The sequence below is a fragment of the Lathyrus oleraceus genome, chromosome 6, assembly GCF_024323335.1.
Source record: "Lathyrus oleraceus cultivar Zhongwan6 chromosome 6, CAAS_Psat_ZW6_1.0, whole genome shotgun sequence".
In the NCBI taxonomy this organism is placed as follows: domain Eukaryota; kingdom Viridiplantae; phylum Streptophyta; class Magnoliopsida; order Fabales; family Fabaceae; genus Lathyrus; species Lathyrus oleraceus.
The window spans coordinates 134873351-134888283 of NC_066584.1; positions in this window are offsets into that span (position 1 = coordinate 134873351).

Sequence of the window (14933 nt, forward strand, 5' to 3'; positions counted from 1 at the left end):
TTGGATCTAATCAAGGTTAGTAATTGTTAGAAACTACCCTAAGGGATCATGCATTGAAAGTTAAATTCTAAGTTAGAAGTCCTAAGGGAGCATGTACATATTGGTCAAAATATTGATTAAAAGGCCTATGTATAAGTCCCAAAATTGCAAGGAAATGAGTAAATTCTATGTCACATTCTACTCCTAAAGGGATCATGCCATTCTAACACAAAAATACCAAAATAAACCCATAAGGGCAAAATGGTCAATTGCAAAAATATATCAAATTCTATGGTCAAAAATTGGTCCTACCCTAATGTTGATCTCAACCTAATATTGAGAATCATCATGATTCTAAATTCAGTCAAGCATAAATTGTTCCTAATTAGGAAATTCTAACTAAAACCCTAATTAAATTTCTAATTAAAATTCTAGTTAATATCCTAATTAAATTCTAATGTCCTAATGACCAAAATTTAAAATCTAAATCTAACAATTATCCTAATTAAACTGATAATACTAATTAACCTAATTAAAAAATAAAGAAAGCAAATAAAATTGGAAAAAGGGGGTGTAAATGTCAAATGGGTGGTGTGAATTAACTTCAGGTTAATGGGCTGCTAGTTGAGCCCATTACTGATTTTTGTACAGCCAGCAAAATCCAAAAACAGGGGGTGTGTGCAGCGAAACTGGAAATGGGCCGCTTGAGCCCAACGCTACAACTTAATCCTTTCCAAGGGGGGTACGCTCTGAAATCATGCGGTGAACTAGCAAAATTGCCAATGGGCCTAACGAAGCCCAAATCCATTTTATTTTGTAAACCTTTGGGGGGTGCGCTAGTAGTGTAAGTGTATAGAGAGTAAAATACCATGGGCCTTATTGATTGAGCCCAATCCTCACCTCTGTTGACTTGTCCAAGTCAACAAAGTTCAAACTCACAATCTAACATGCATTCAATTCATCGTCTCCGCCTTGGTTCGCTGCACCGACGTCTATCACCGGTGCCGGTGTTAGCTTATGGTCCTAATTCTTACCTCAATCGAAACACCAAGTTAGGCTGAACATGAAAATGGACATGCATTGGGGAAACGCTCCTCGCACTGGCCAAATCGCACCTCTAAAGGGAAGAACCTTAACATCTACAAGCTAAATTAAACAGCATATGGCCCAAACCGAACCTCACAACCATGGGGCTTCTACTCCCTCTTCAAGATACTACCAATTGGTGAGCTCAAAGCAAGAAAATGCAACTGAATCGGAAATGACATACTAGAGAAGACGATCAGAACAATTCGTCGGTGAGTTATCTGACCTTGATTCCTTCTTCTTCTCCTCGCTTCGTCTCTTTCTTCTTCTTCTAGCTTAGAACAGTGGAAAGTATGAATGTTGTGGCTTAACTCAAGAGAAATTGAAGCTTCAATGGCTTTTTGAGAGAGAAATAGAGCTCTGGTGAGGGTGAGGGAAGAGATTGCAGAGAGTGTTTGCACAAAATCACATAAGGTTTCCAAGGTTCTGAAAATGAGAACCATGAATTGCTTAAATAGGGCTTAGATTTGGAGTTAGATTAGGCTTGGGATGAGGTTAGGAGTTAGTTGAGGATGGCTTGGAGTTAGTTAGGGATGACTCACTGAGTTGACATCAAACTCAGTTAGTTAATGAGTGATGAACTCAGTTAGTTAAGTTGGTTTTAGTTGGTTAATGAATGAATGAAAAAGAATTTTGACTGGCTGTTGTAGGTGGCTTTTAAGTGGAACAGGTTTATTGGTTTAAGTGATGACCTGTTGAACAAGTTTTTCTTCTTAATACCAACTTGGTCAATGAATTGAATTTTGTGAATGAGTTTGGTGAAGTGCTATGTGTGAATTTCCATTTCATGGAATTAGGTTAGTCACCTATTGAAACCGTTGCAGGTTATGACAATTTGCAGGTTTAGATAGATGGCTTATCAAATCCCAAATCTGCTGAACATGATGCTTGTGATTGCTTGTGATGTCCATTGTTGTTAGCACTTGTGCATATTGGATTAGTATGTTAGCTTGTTAATTCATGTTAGTATGAACTGTTAGTACATTCCCTGTTATATTGCAATGGTTTAAGTGTGGTGTTTACATTTGATATGCTTCTGTTCATGTTGATGCAGGTTTGGACATTACAATAGTTTGCTGGCAGAATTTAGTCAAGTGGTTGTTATGAAATTATGAATGTATGCAAGTGATCCCCTGATCAAGTGATTGGATGAATAAGTAAGAAAGGGGAGGGAAAATTTTGGGGTACAACAACTGCCCCTATTTAATCTTCTTGAACCTGAATACAAGAATTGCGGGAGCTATTCAGGTATTCGAGGTGGAAGGTGATTAAATACCGACGTATCCAAAATTTTCTTGGACAGGTGATTGAATTTATCCCATGCTTTGGGTGTTCACACAAGATATTATGGGGAAGATGTTATATATGGTGCATGATGTATGCTTATTTTTTATGATGCATGTTTTTTTTGCTTATTTGTCATTTGTGGGGATGAGTCTTTATTACGATGGGCATTCCGACTCGTCATCGAAGATTGGAAGATAGTTGTCGTGATGCCAACACTGTTGTCAAGGAATCTTTGCCTGTTAAGGAACACTAAACTGTTGGAACCAGTGTGGCATCCCAGCCAATCGAGTGTCAGAGGCGTTCAAGTAAAACCATTTTTGAGTCACCGATCGTCTTTCAAGTTTATCGGGTTTTAACAGTAATGCAAAGTGTTTCTCCTTAGTGTAGCTTTTTATTATTCCCCAAAATTTTAAAGCATTATGTGAGTAAGACAAGTCAATTATTTTTCATACAAAACACAGAAGGAAATGTTTGCTGGAATAATTGAATTCTATTGATATGAAATTGTACATACGGTGAGTACAAGGATGCAGACACCCTTAATGAGGATGTTGCAAAAATTGAAAAAATAACTAAAATGGCAATGGGAAATATTTTTGTATATTTTTCTCCATTGATTACAATATTGGCCTTAGTCTACCATAAAATCAGAATCCCAAGACCTTGCTTCGGCTGACGATGATTGGACCGGTCCTTGACCCTCTGATGTCTAGCTTGTAGTGTATGGGCTTAAGGTCATAGTCAATGCCTTTATCCCTAACTTCTTCCTGGACATTTCAATTCTTTTCGTCCACCGGGATGCTCCTTTTTTCCTAAGCCGCCCTTTCGGGTTTTCGACTCAGTGAGCTTCATATGTGTTCCCTAACTTTTGCATGGACAATTCATTTTTGGGTCCATCGGGATAGCCATTTTTGCCTAGATCAACCTTGCGGAGATTAATCTAGCGGGCTTTCATCCTTTCTTTTTAGGCATAATATTTTTTGACTATGTCTGCATTCACTGGGGAAGACAAATCTTCCCTATCCATTGTTGTGAGGATTAGAGACCCACATGAGAATGCCTTTTTAATGACGAAAGGTCCCTCATAGTTGGGAGTCCATTTGCCTCGCGGGTCTGAGTGAATATCAGAATACCTTTTGAGCACGAGTTGTCCAGCGCGATACTCACGAGGAAGAACCTTCTTGTCAAAAGCTCGTTTGAGACGTCTTTGGTATAGCTGACCATGGCAGACGGCCGTCAAACGCTTCTCTTTGATCAGATTCAGCTGGTCATACAGTGATTGAACCCATTCAGCTTCATCAAGATCAGCTTCCATGATGACTCTTAATGAAGGAATCTCGACTTCAATCGATAAGACAACCTCCATCCCATATACCAATGAGTACGGAGTTGCCCCAGTGGATGTGCGGACTGAGGTTCTGTAACCGTGCAGAGCGAAGGGTAACATCTCATGCCAGTCCTTGTATGTCTTGACCATCTTTTGGACGATTCTCTTGATATTCTTATTAGTTGCTTCTACGACGCCGTTCATCTTGGGCCGGTATGGTGAAGAGTTCTGGTGCTCGATCTTGAATTCTTTGCACAACTCCTTCATCATATTGTTGTTGAGGTTGCTAGCATTGTCAGTGATGATCTTGCTACGTATCCCATAGCGGCATATTATCTCTTTCTTGATAAACCGGGTAACCACTTGTCGAGTAACATTAGCATATGAAGCGACTTCGACCCATTTCGTGAAGTAATCGATATCGACTAGGATGAATCGATGTCCATTGGAAGATTTAGGCTCTATCATCCTATTCATATCGATGCCCCACATAGAAAAACGCCATGGAGAAGTCATAACATTCAATGGAGCTTGTGGCACAAAGATCTTGTCACCAAATATCTGGCACTTATGACATTTTCGTGTCTTGGGTAGCAGTGATGTGTTGCTAGATACCGCTCATTATTTATTATGTTAAATATGTGATTTAATATAATTTCTAATACCGCGAAAACCTACAGGGTCACACACAAAAGGACAGAATAATGAGAGATAGAACACCGTAAGGTACGGTGCACTTAAGTGAATTGTAGAACATCGTAAGGTATGATGTACTTAAGTAGAATACGAAACATGGTAAGGTACCATGCGCTTAAGTGAATTTGGCATATCATAAGATATGGGCCACATACACTTAAGTGGGCTTTTTAGCTTGCAGCCCACACAAGTGGTTCTATAAATAGAACCCTTATGCAGAAGCAACTGTTCAGTTGTAATTTCGTTTCTCTCTCTCTCTCTCTCTCTCACTCAAAGTCTTCATTCGCAGCAGCTAGCACTGAGATTGAAGGAATCCGTTCGTGTGGACTGAGTAGAGACATTGTCACCATTCAACGTTCGTGATCGCTCCATAGATCTGCATCAAAGGTTTCAATCGCCACAAGAGGTAACGATTCTATCACTGATCATGCCCATTCGTAAGGATCACTAAAGGAGAAATTTTTTAAATTCCACTGCGTTTTGGATCGTTATTCTCCTTCAGTGGTATCAGAGCCTGGTTACGAAACCATGCATCTGATAGCTGTTTATTTTCTATATTAATACGATTAAAAGACAGAATGAATCAAAGAACAAACGAGTAATTAAATTTGGCATCATGTGTGTACGATTTGGATGATTGATGTTGACTATGCTTCAGAATCCGATGTTAGTATGGTGAAGCAGCGATACATCGATCGTCCATAGGTTATGCAATTGAGATCGATCAAGTTATATATATGATATAAGTAATCCTGATGCAAAATATGGTATATATGATATACTGTTTCTGTTTCGTTCATTCAAACACTTAATGATTGTTTTCCTTTGAGCGATCAATGGTGATTTGCTTCTTGATCTGACATTAGTATGGTGAAGCAATGATGTGTTGATCAATCATACTGAATTAACAATCGAGGTGTGTTTGACGGTCTGAAATTGGCGCATTAGGGTTCATGACGGTACAAGGGTTGTGCTGTCAAAGAGTTATGCGATTAGGGTTGTAACTGCGCAAGAGTTGTGCTTTAAAGTATCAAGTGTTAATGCAAAAATAGACATCGATTTCAAATGAATTGTTCATTAGAATTTTGCGTCGGGGCGCTGCCCCTTTGACCCCAGTTCCGCAGAACCCCCGGCTAACTCTGTGTAGTGTGATCTGTCATCGAAATTTAATTTGGTTTATTTAATTAGCAGAATTTAAATAAATAATAATGTCTTTACTATTATTTTCTTGTGGTGATCGGTTATGGCCTTAGTTTTCCTTTATTTTGTTTTGAGATTTTAAAATACGACCTGCGTGTCGTGCCTCTCTTTTAATCTCTTAATGTAACTTCTTTTCTCATCTCATCCCTCGTAAGTAAAATGAGTTTCTTTTATGTAATGTAATGTTATGAAGAAAGAGAAGAGTACAATATCAAAGGAGGACAACCTTGAAGATCTTGCTTGGAGAAGCTTAGATCGTTATTAGGTTAGCTTAGGTTCTCTCATTGGCTTGGGAGAACAATTGCGCTATGGGCCATAACTGTTTCATTTTGTATGTATGTTGATGCATGTGAATGTATGCTGATGCATGTGAGAGACAATAAATAAACCGGTGAGATCAGAATAATTGCAAATTCCCTCAAATTAAATATTAAGTTTATGCTTTCCAAGTTTTAGCACTCATCAAGACTAGTATCAATTAATGTAGGTTTCGCCTACGGGAGGTGCATATTCTATATTAGTAAGGTGTGATGGGATAATTGTAATATCCAATTGCTCAAACAATGGGTCAAACTTAACTAAACAAATTATAATAAGATTATATATGTTTAAAAGCAAGAGTTGGAAATGATCCATGTAATGGATTGGAATAAGGAGTTACTCACCCAACTAAAATATTCGAGAGTTGTATTAGATACAATTGGAAGGAGTTCCACCCTAAATAACCTAGTTTTGTGTAATCCGCCTATGCGGACTTAAAACAAAGTGAAATGTGGATCTCGACCCACTAGAAAATCTTCCAACGGGATTTTCCGAATCAAATGGTGAGGGTCATTTGTTTTGAGTAAAATAGTGGGAGCATATTCAATTAAAGGCCTAATTAAATATGTTATTGATACTTATATTTTCATTATTTTCATGTAGATTACCATGACAACAAACACCTCTAACAACATTTTACGATCAATCCTTGATAAGGAAAAATTCTCTGGGATAAATTTTATGGATTGGCACCAAAATCCGAGGATTGTCCTCAAACATGATAGAAAGTTGTATGTCTTGGAGAAACCTGTTCCTGAAGAGGAACCTCCTAGTTCTGCGCCTAAGGTAGAAAGAGATGCTTATAAGAAGCATGTCGATGATGCCAATGAAACTGCTTGCCTCATGCTAGCTACCATGAACTCAGAGTTGCAAAAGCAACATGAGAACATGGCACCGTTCGATATGATCGAACACCTGAATATGCTATATCAAGAGCATGCAAGGCATGAAAGGTTTGAAGTTTCAAAAGCCCCTTTTCAAGGAAAGTTAGCTGGGGGAGCCCTTGTAGGTCCCCATGTGCTCAAGATGATTGGGTATGTGGAGAACCTTGAGAGGTTGGGTTTTCCCCTCGGAAAGGAACTTGCGACTGATTTGATCTTGCAATCGTTGCCAGATAGATTCAGTCAATTTGTCCTTAATTTCAATATGAATGATATGGACAAATCTCTTCCTGAACTGCTAGCCATGTTAAGAAATGCTACACATAATTTGAAGTCAAAAGGGAAGTCCATTCTGATGATCGGAAATGGAAAGAGACAGAACAAAAGACCCATCAAGCAGGGTGATAAAGGGAAAGGCAAGGAAGTCGCCAAACCCAAACCTATTGCTCCTGCTTTGAAGCCTAGTGGAGGCATAGCAAAGGAAGACACCTGCTTCCATTGCGGTAAGACCGGGCACTGGAAGAGAAACTGCAAAAAGTACCTGGAAGATAAGAAGAATGGAGTAGAGACTTCAACTTCAGGTATTTTGGTTATTGAAATTAATTTATCTACTTCTGCATCATGGATATTAGATACTGGATGCGGTTATCACATTTGTACCAATGTGCAGGGGATAAAAAGGAGTAGAGATTTGGCAAAAGGTGAAGTTGACCTACGAGTTGGCAATGGAGCAAAGGTTGCTGCTTTAGCCGTAGGAACTTATGTATTCACTTTACCTAGTGGTTTAATAATTCAGTTAGAGAACTGTTATTATGTACCTGCAATTAGCAGGAATATTATTTCCGTTTCTTGTTTGGACAAGTTTGGTTTTTCATTTATAATAAAGAACAATTGTTGCTCCATTTATTTGAATGATATATTCTATGCTACTGCACAAATGAACAATGGACTATATGTCTTTGATATTGACATGCCTTATAACATTAATACTAAAAGGATGAGACATAATGAGTTAAAATCCAACTTACCTCTGACATTGTCGATTAGGCCACATAAATGAGAAACACATTTCCAAACTCCATAAAGATGGACTCTTGGACTCTTTTGATTATGAATCATATGAGACATGCAGATCTTGTTTAATTGGAAAGATGACAAAGTCTCCATTCACAGGAAAAGGTGAAAGAGCTAATGATCTTTTGGCCCTCATACATACTGATGTATGTGGACCACTGAACATACCAGCCAGAGGAGGTTTTCAGTACTTTATCACATTTACTGATGATTTCAGTAGATATGGTTATGTGTATTTAATGAAACACAAATCAGAGTCCTTTGAAAAGTCCTTTGGACATTGGTAGAGCCTCATGTAGGAGTTAACCCTATAGGATGCAAGTGGGTCTTCAAAAAGAAGACAAACATGGATGGTAAGGTACATACCTATAAGGCAAGACTGGTTGCAAAAGGATATAAACAAATTCATGGGGTTGACTATGATGAAACCTTTTCACCAGTTGCAATGCTTAAATCTGTTCGAATTTTACTTGCTATCGTTGCATATCATGATTATGAAATATGGCAGATGGATGTCAAAACTACTTTCCTTAATGGGAATCTTCTTGAGGATGTGTACATGACACAGTATGAAGGATTTGACATACCGGAAGAAGCCCAAAAGATATGTAAGTTACTAAGATCAATCTATGGATTGAAGCAAGCTTCTAGAAGCTGGAATCTTCGTTTTGATGAAATAATAAAACAATATGGATTCATCAAGAATGAAGATGAGCCTTGTGTCTACAAGAAGGTTAGTGAGATCATGATCGTCTTCCTGGTATTATATGTAGATGACATATTACTCATTGGAAACAATGTCCCTACCCTACAACAAGTAAAGTATTGGTTAGGGAAATGCTTTTTTATGAAGGACCTAGGTGAAGCAGCCTATATATTAGGAATCGGGATCTATAGAGATAAATCATAAAAACTGCTTGGCCTAAGTCAGAGTACATACATAGACAAAGTGCCGAGACGCTTTAATATGCATGATTCCAAGAAAGGATTCATACCTATGCAACATGGCCCGTGTCTACCAAAAACACAATCCCCTTCAACTAAGGAAGAAATGGATCGCATGAATAAGATTCCATATGCATTTGCAATAGGATCTACCATGTATGCCATGTTATGTACTCGACCAGATGTCTCATATGCTTTAAGTGCAATGAGTAGGTACCAATCTGATCCCGGTGATGCTCATTGGGTAGCTGTCAAGAATATCCTTAAGTATTTGAGAAGGGCTAAGGAATCATTCTTGATATATGGTGGTCAGGAAGAGCTTGCTGTAATTGGATACACCGATGCTAGCTTCCAGACGGATAAGGATAACTTTAGATCGCAATCTGGTTATGTGTTTTGCTTAAACGGTGGAGCTGTGAGCTGGAAAAGTTCAAAGCAAGATACAGTTGCTGATTCTACAACCGAGGCCGAGTATATTGCTGCCTCAAATGCAGCAAAGGAAGTTGTTTGGATCAAAAAGTTCATTAGTGAACTTGGCATAGTTCCTAGCATTGTGGATCCCATTGATCTCTATTATGATAACAATGGTGCTATCCCACAAGCTAAGGAGCCTAGATCTCACCAACGATCCGAACACATACTTAGGCGTTATCACCTCATTCGAGAGATAATAGATAGAGGAGATGTGAAAATATGCAGAGTACCTACACTTGACAATATTGTTGACCCACTGACAAAGCCTCTTGCACAACAGAAGTATGATGGCCATACTAGATCTATGGGCATTAGGGGTATGCCTGATTGGATCTAGTGCTAGTGAGAGATTGTTGGTGTAAGCCCTAGAGGCCAATACTTTTGGTACTTGTATCGAATTATTTATTAATAATAAAAATCTTTTTCTTTATTAGCTAGTCCGTTTAATATATCAAGTGTGACTTAATCATGAGATCCCATTAAACATAAGGACATTATTCTTAAAGTATCTGTAATCGAGCTTTATTGTTAAGTGGGATAACATTAAAGGATTAAGACTATTATGTATATAGACTGATGATCACATCTCATGGATCATGAATAAGGAGTTATCAAGTCTTAAACATAAGTATGAATATTAAGAGTAATATTTATACTGGATTGACCCGTTATGAGAATACTATATAGAATGTTATGCAAAGTGTCATAAGTTATTCTCATGGTGATAATGGTGTATACCACCCTTCGACCTGAAACCACTATGGACCCTAGATGTAAAGTCGAGTGCCTTATTGCTAATCAAATATTATCCGTAATTGGATGACCATAAAGACATTTGATGGGTGCTCCACTAAGCATGATGAGGGAATTGAGTGACCTAGATGGAATTTGCCCATCCTGCATAACAAGATAAATGTCTACGGGCCCAATATTGAACTGGACAAGGATGACACGGTCTATGCCTTGTGTTTAATATAGACATAAGGGCAAAAGGGTAATTGTACACATAAGTATTATCACAAAAATTTGTCATATCACATGACATTTTCGTGTCTTTGGTAGCAGTGATGTGTTACTAGATACCGCTCACTGTTTATTATGTTAAATATATGATTTAATATAATTTCTAATGTCGCGAAAACCTACAGGGTCACACACAAAAGGACGGAATGATGAGAGATAGAGTAAATAAGGAACACCGTAAGATACAATGTACTTACGTGAATTGTAGAACATCGTAAGGTACAATGTACTTAAGTAGAATACGAAATATGGTAAGGTACGACGCACTTAAGTGATTTTCGCATATCATAAGGTATGGGCCACATACACTTAAGTGGGCTTTTTAGCTTGCAGCCCACACAAGTGATTCTATAAATAGAACCCTTGTGCAGAAGTAGTTATTCAATTGTAATTTCGTTTCTCTCTCTCTCTCTCTCTCTCTCTCTCTCACACACACACACACACACACTAAAAGCCTTCATTCGTAACAGCTAGCACTGAGATTGAAGGAATCCGTTCGTGTGGACTGAGTAGAGGCGTTGTCACCATTCAATGTTCGTGATCTCTCCGTAGATCTGCATCAAAGGTTTCAATCGCTATAAGAGGTAACAATTTTATCACTAATAATGCCCATTTGTAAGGATAACTAAAGGAGAAATTTTTTAAATTCCGTTGCGTTTTGGATCACTATTCTCCTTCACTCACATGGATGGAGTAGTAAGTAACAACAAGAAGAGTAGGGATAGGATTCTGAGTCAGGAATATATGAATGACAACCAGGTCTATGAACTCCTCCATATTCGGAAACAATACGATCCCATAGATAAGTAAAGCTAGATTGGCGTTGAAGTTCGTCAACTCCCAGCTTCGGCGAAGGCAATAACTTTGTCCACTAGAAACTTAAAGGTGAAGCCATGAATGCCACCCTTAGGCTTCAAGTTTAGTTCTACTTCCTTCTTTCCTATGTGTAGAGCTTCGGTAGGGTCTTGATATTTAGGAAGTTCCTTAGTGCGAACATGGGGCACTTGGTTCTTGATCCTAATACCTAGAATATGTGAGTACTCTTCCAACATAGGCGCTAACTGGTAATCTTGGAAAGTAAAGTATCTCAGTGGGGGATTATAGAATTGCACCAGAGTGTGCACAACAGTGATGTTGACTTTGGTGTTCAGAATGCCCAAAAGGTTGCGATAAGCCTCCTTGAAATCATCCTTGTGCCCCAGATCTAAACGTGCCCCAAGTCCTTTCAAGACAGCTAATTAAGGTTCCACAAACTTGTAATTATGGATGTTCTTCCTCTCGGGATTCATGCTTCGCTTTGAATGCTTGGTAAATAAATCGGACTCTTGGATTCCTAGAAAATACATGCATATGCAAAAATTTGGTCATGATGCATGATAATGATGAGATGATATAAGTCACATGGATTCAAAACTTTGGTATGTTCTGAACAATCTGTATGTGCCACATGTTGCAAGTTCAAAGGTTCGATGTAACATGAGTATCAAGGTAGGTAGAGTCTATGGTTTTCTGCAATAAAAACCCATATCCCCCTCACAGGTGTGGACTATGCTCCAAGGTGGTCCCTAGAAGGTCTCCTAGAGTCATTGACTCAAAATGGAAACACCCTGCCGTAGTGACTACTCACGGGACAAAAGTACTTCCAAGTGAATCTAGTCTGGGTGTCGCTCTCGTGACAACCCAATGCGCGAAATGCATACGTACACGACTATCCACGAGTCCAACCTATGTGTATACTAAGCTCAGTTACAGAGCTTTCCTCTCATTAGTCTAACCCATCCCAACAACAGTATAACAGATATATAATATAAAGTGAGTAAGAAACGCGATAAATAAAAGCGAGTAAATCTATAAGGTAAGCACCTAAAACTAGTGAGGGAACAACCTAAACTAGGCTCGACTCCTTTTAGCGACTAGGAAGTACTCCAAGTAGCGAAGTATCCCCAACAAAGTCGCCAACTGAAGCTAGCGAAAATATACTCGAATGTATTGCACGCTCGAACATACAACAGAGTTGCCATCGAACTTTATTTATCCCCTAAGGGAAAGGAAAACATCGATAAAACCCGGGGAAAAGAGATATACTGGGTAAGAAAGTCGGTTATGCAAGGGAAATGTATTAGCACCCTAAACATCCATGGTACTCCATGGGAACCGTTTTGATTGTTCACGATAGAATAGGTGTGATATCTATAGATTACTCACAAAAGAATGAGAAAAAGAAAAGAATAGATAAAGTGCTCGGTGAGGATTGGGGCCCTCATGCCTACGTATCCTCATAGTGCAATGAGGAATTCAGAGCTTCGTAGTTCAAGGAACTAGATGCAGAAGGTGAAAAGGATGGTGATAGAAATATGGTCTAAACCAAAGGATTGCGTTTCGAACTCCAAAAAGGGTGAAACGTGAACCCAAGAGTAAACAGGTATGAACCAACAAGTGAGGGCCTACAACGTTGTATCACTGTATTGGAACAACCGGAAAAGAGAGGAATTAGGTGTTTGGGTTAAGGGCCAAACAACTCTTGGTTCGCAAAGAGGCACAAGATGAAGCACAAAGGTATAGTGTATTTGGCTCAAAGAATAGGTAAATCACATGAAGTGAATGAAGGTAGAATATGAATGTATCATGAAGATGAACAGAGTGAAGTGACCGAAGTCACAGAAATGAATATCCATTGACAAGTGTGAAGAAGTATTGTTGAATCGAAAGGTGAAAGTATATTGGAATCCATAAGAGAAATGAGATTTCTACCATAAAGGGAAACAACTTTAACCACTACAGGGTGATAGCTAAAAATAAGGAATTACGTGTTTGGGTTAACGGCCAAACAACTCTAGGTAGAAATGCGGACTATTCGTTAGGCATCCTAAAAGGGTGTATATGAAATTCCAAAGAAAGTATATTTTAATGTCAAAGAGACAGTGTGTCACTGAGTGAACGATTTATGATCGAAGGTAGATAATGAATAATGAAAGATATTGATGATGCCCTAAGGTGAAGGAGGAATAATTAGAAGTATGCTCGCCAAGGATTTGCATCATCATGCCTACGTATTCTCATTGTGCAATGAGAAAATCAAAGCAATCGTAGTTCGGAACTACGGGAATAGAAAGAGAGAGATATTTGTCTAAGCAACAAGGACTCACAAGACAAACACATCTGAAATTCTAGTTATCAGACTTTGGATGTCACACGGGTTGTTATGACATCCAATTCTGCACAGACAGGGTTTATGCAGAACTTAAACGTAAGTGCAGTAAATAACACAAGTAATTGTTTACCCAGTTCAGTCCAACATGACCTACATCTGGGGGCTACCAAGCCAGGGAGGAAATCCACTATTAGTAGTATCAATTCAAAGCTAAACTCACCCGTTTACAACTTATCACTTAATCCCTACCCAATGCAATTTCAATCTTACACTAAGATCAGAGTTCCTACTCACTCCCCCTCAATCACCTCAGTGATTACTACCTTTAATCAATATTAAAGACAAGTTGAAGTCACACTTCAAACAACTCTTGGTTGTGCTTCACAGCTTTAATCAAGATACACAACACTCACGCTTAAAAGCTTTGAGCGACACAACACTTACAACTCAATGAACACCCTATGCCACAGCAATCATCTACTTGATAATGGCTTGGCTTACAAGATACGTCTAATACAAGACTCACAAAAATACAGCAGTGAAGTATGATGGACACACAAAATCTTCACACCTCAAAATCCCCGAAACTGAATGAAGGAACGCCTTCCTTTTTATATTGCAGTACCTAGGCTTTTGCACCTGTATTCTCTTGAATTTAAGGTCACACGAGTTCCCATAAATTCAACATTTAGGTTACTAACAAATAGGCTATTTGTTAGGTTCATTAAATGTAACTTGGTTGTTGATTTCCTGGTTTTTCTCTAAGCTGTTGACTTCCTGAAGAATAGCCCAAGAAAAGCTGAAACAGAAAACTGAACAACCTACAATCTAGCATATGCTGTCAGGAATGAATGTCACGACATTCAGCTTGACATCAAGGTCCATATGCTGAGTCTGTTTTTCAGAAAACAGACTGTACAATTTTGCTGACCTGTACATGATCAAAATGACCATACTACAGTAACAGCTTACATTAATAAATGTCAAAGTGTCCAATTTAACATTTACACATTTGGCCTTAAGTTAGTTCTGTTATTCTCTTGAAGAACAAACTAAGTAACATGCTGAAGTATAGCAGAACACTACTCTGTCTAATGTTCAGTATATACTGTCCATGATGAATGTCATAACATCCAGTTTGACATTCATACAGTAGGCCTTCTGCCAGGTCTGGTTCTTCCTTGATAACCAGACTGCAAATGAATACTGAGTTCTAACAGAACACCAACTGTTCTATTCCTCAGTAGCTGCTGACAGGGATGAATGTCACAGTCTCCAGCTTGACATTCAATAAATCCTGTATTAGCTAATCCTGCAGTGACTACTCAAGTGTGTCATGACATCAGTCAAGACATCAGAGTACAGTTAGATATTCTAACCTACAATGTAGTCACATAAACATACCATGTCATGACATCAATCAAGACATTAGTAACCAGTTAGTGTTTTACCATATAATGCAGCCAATTAAGCACCTACAAACTCCCCC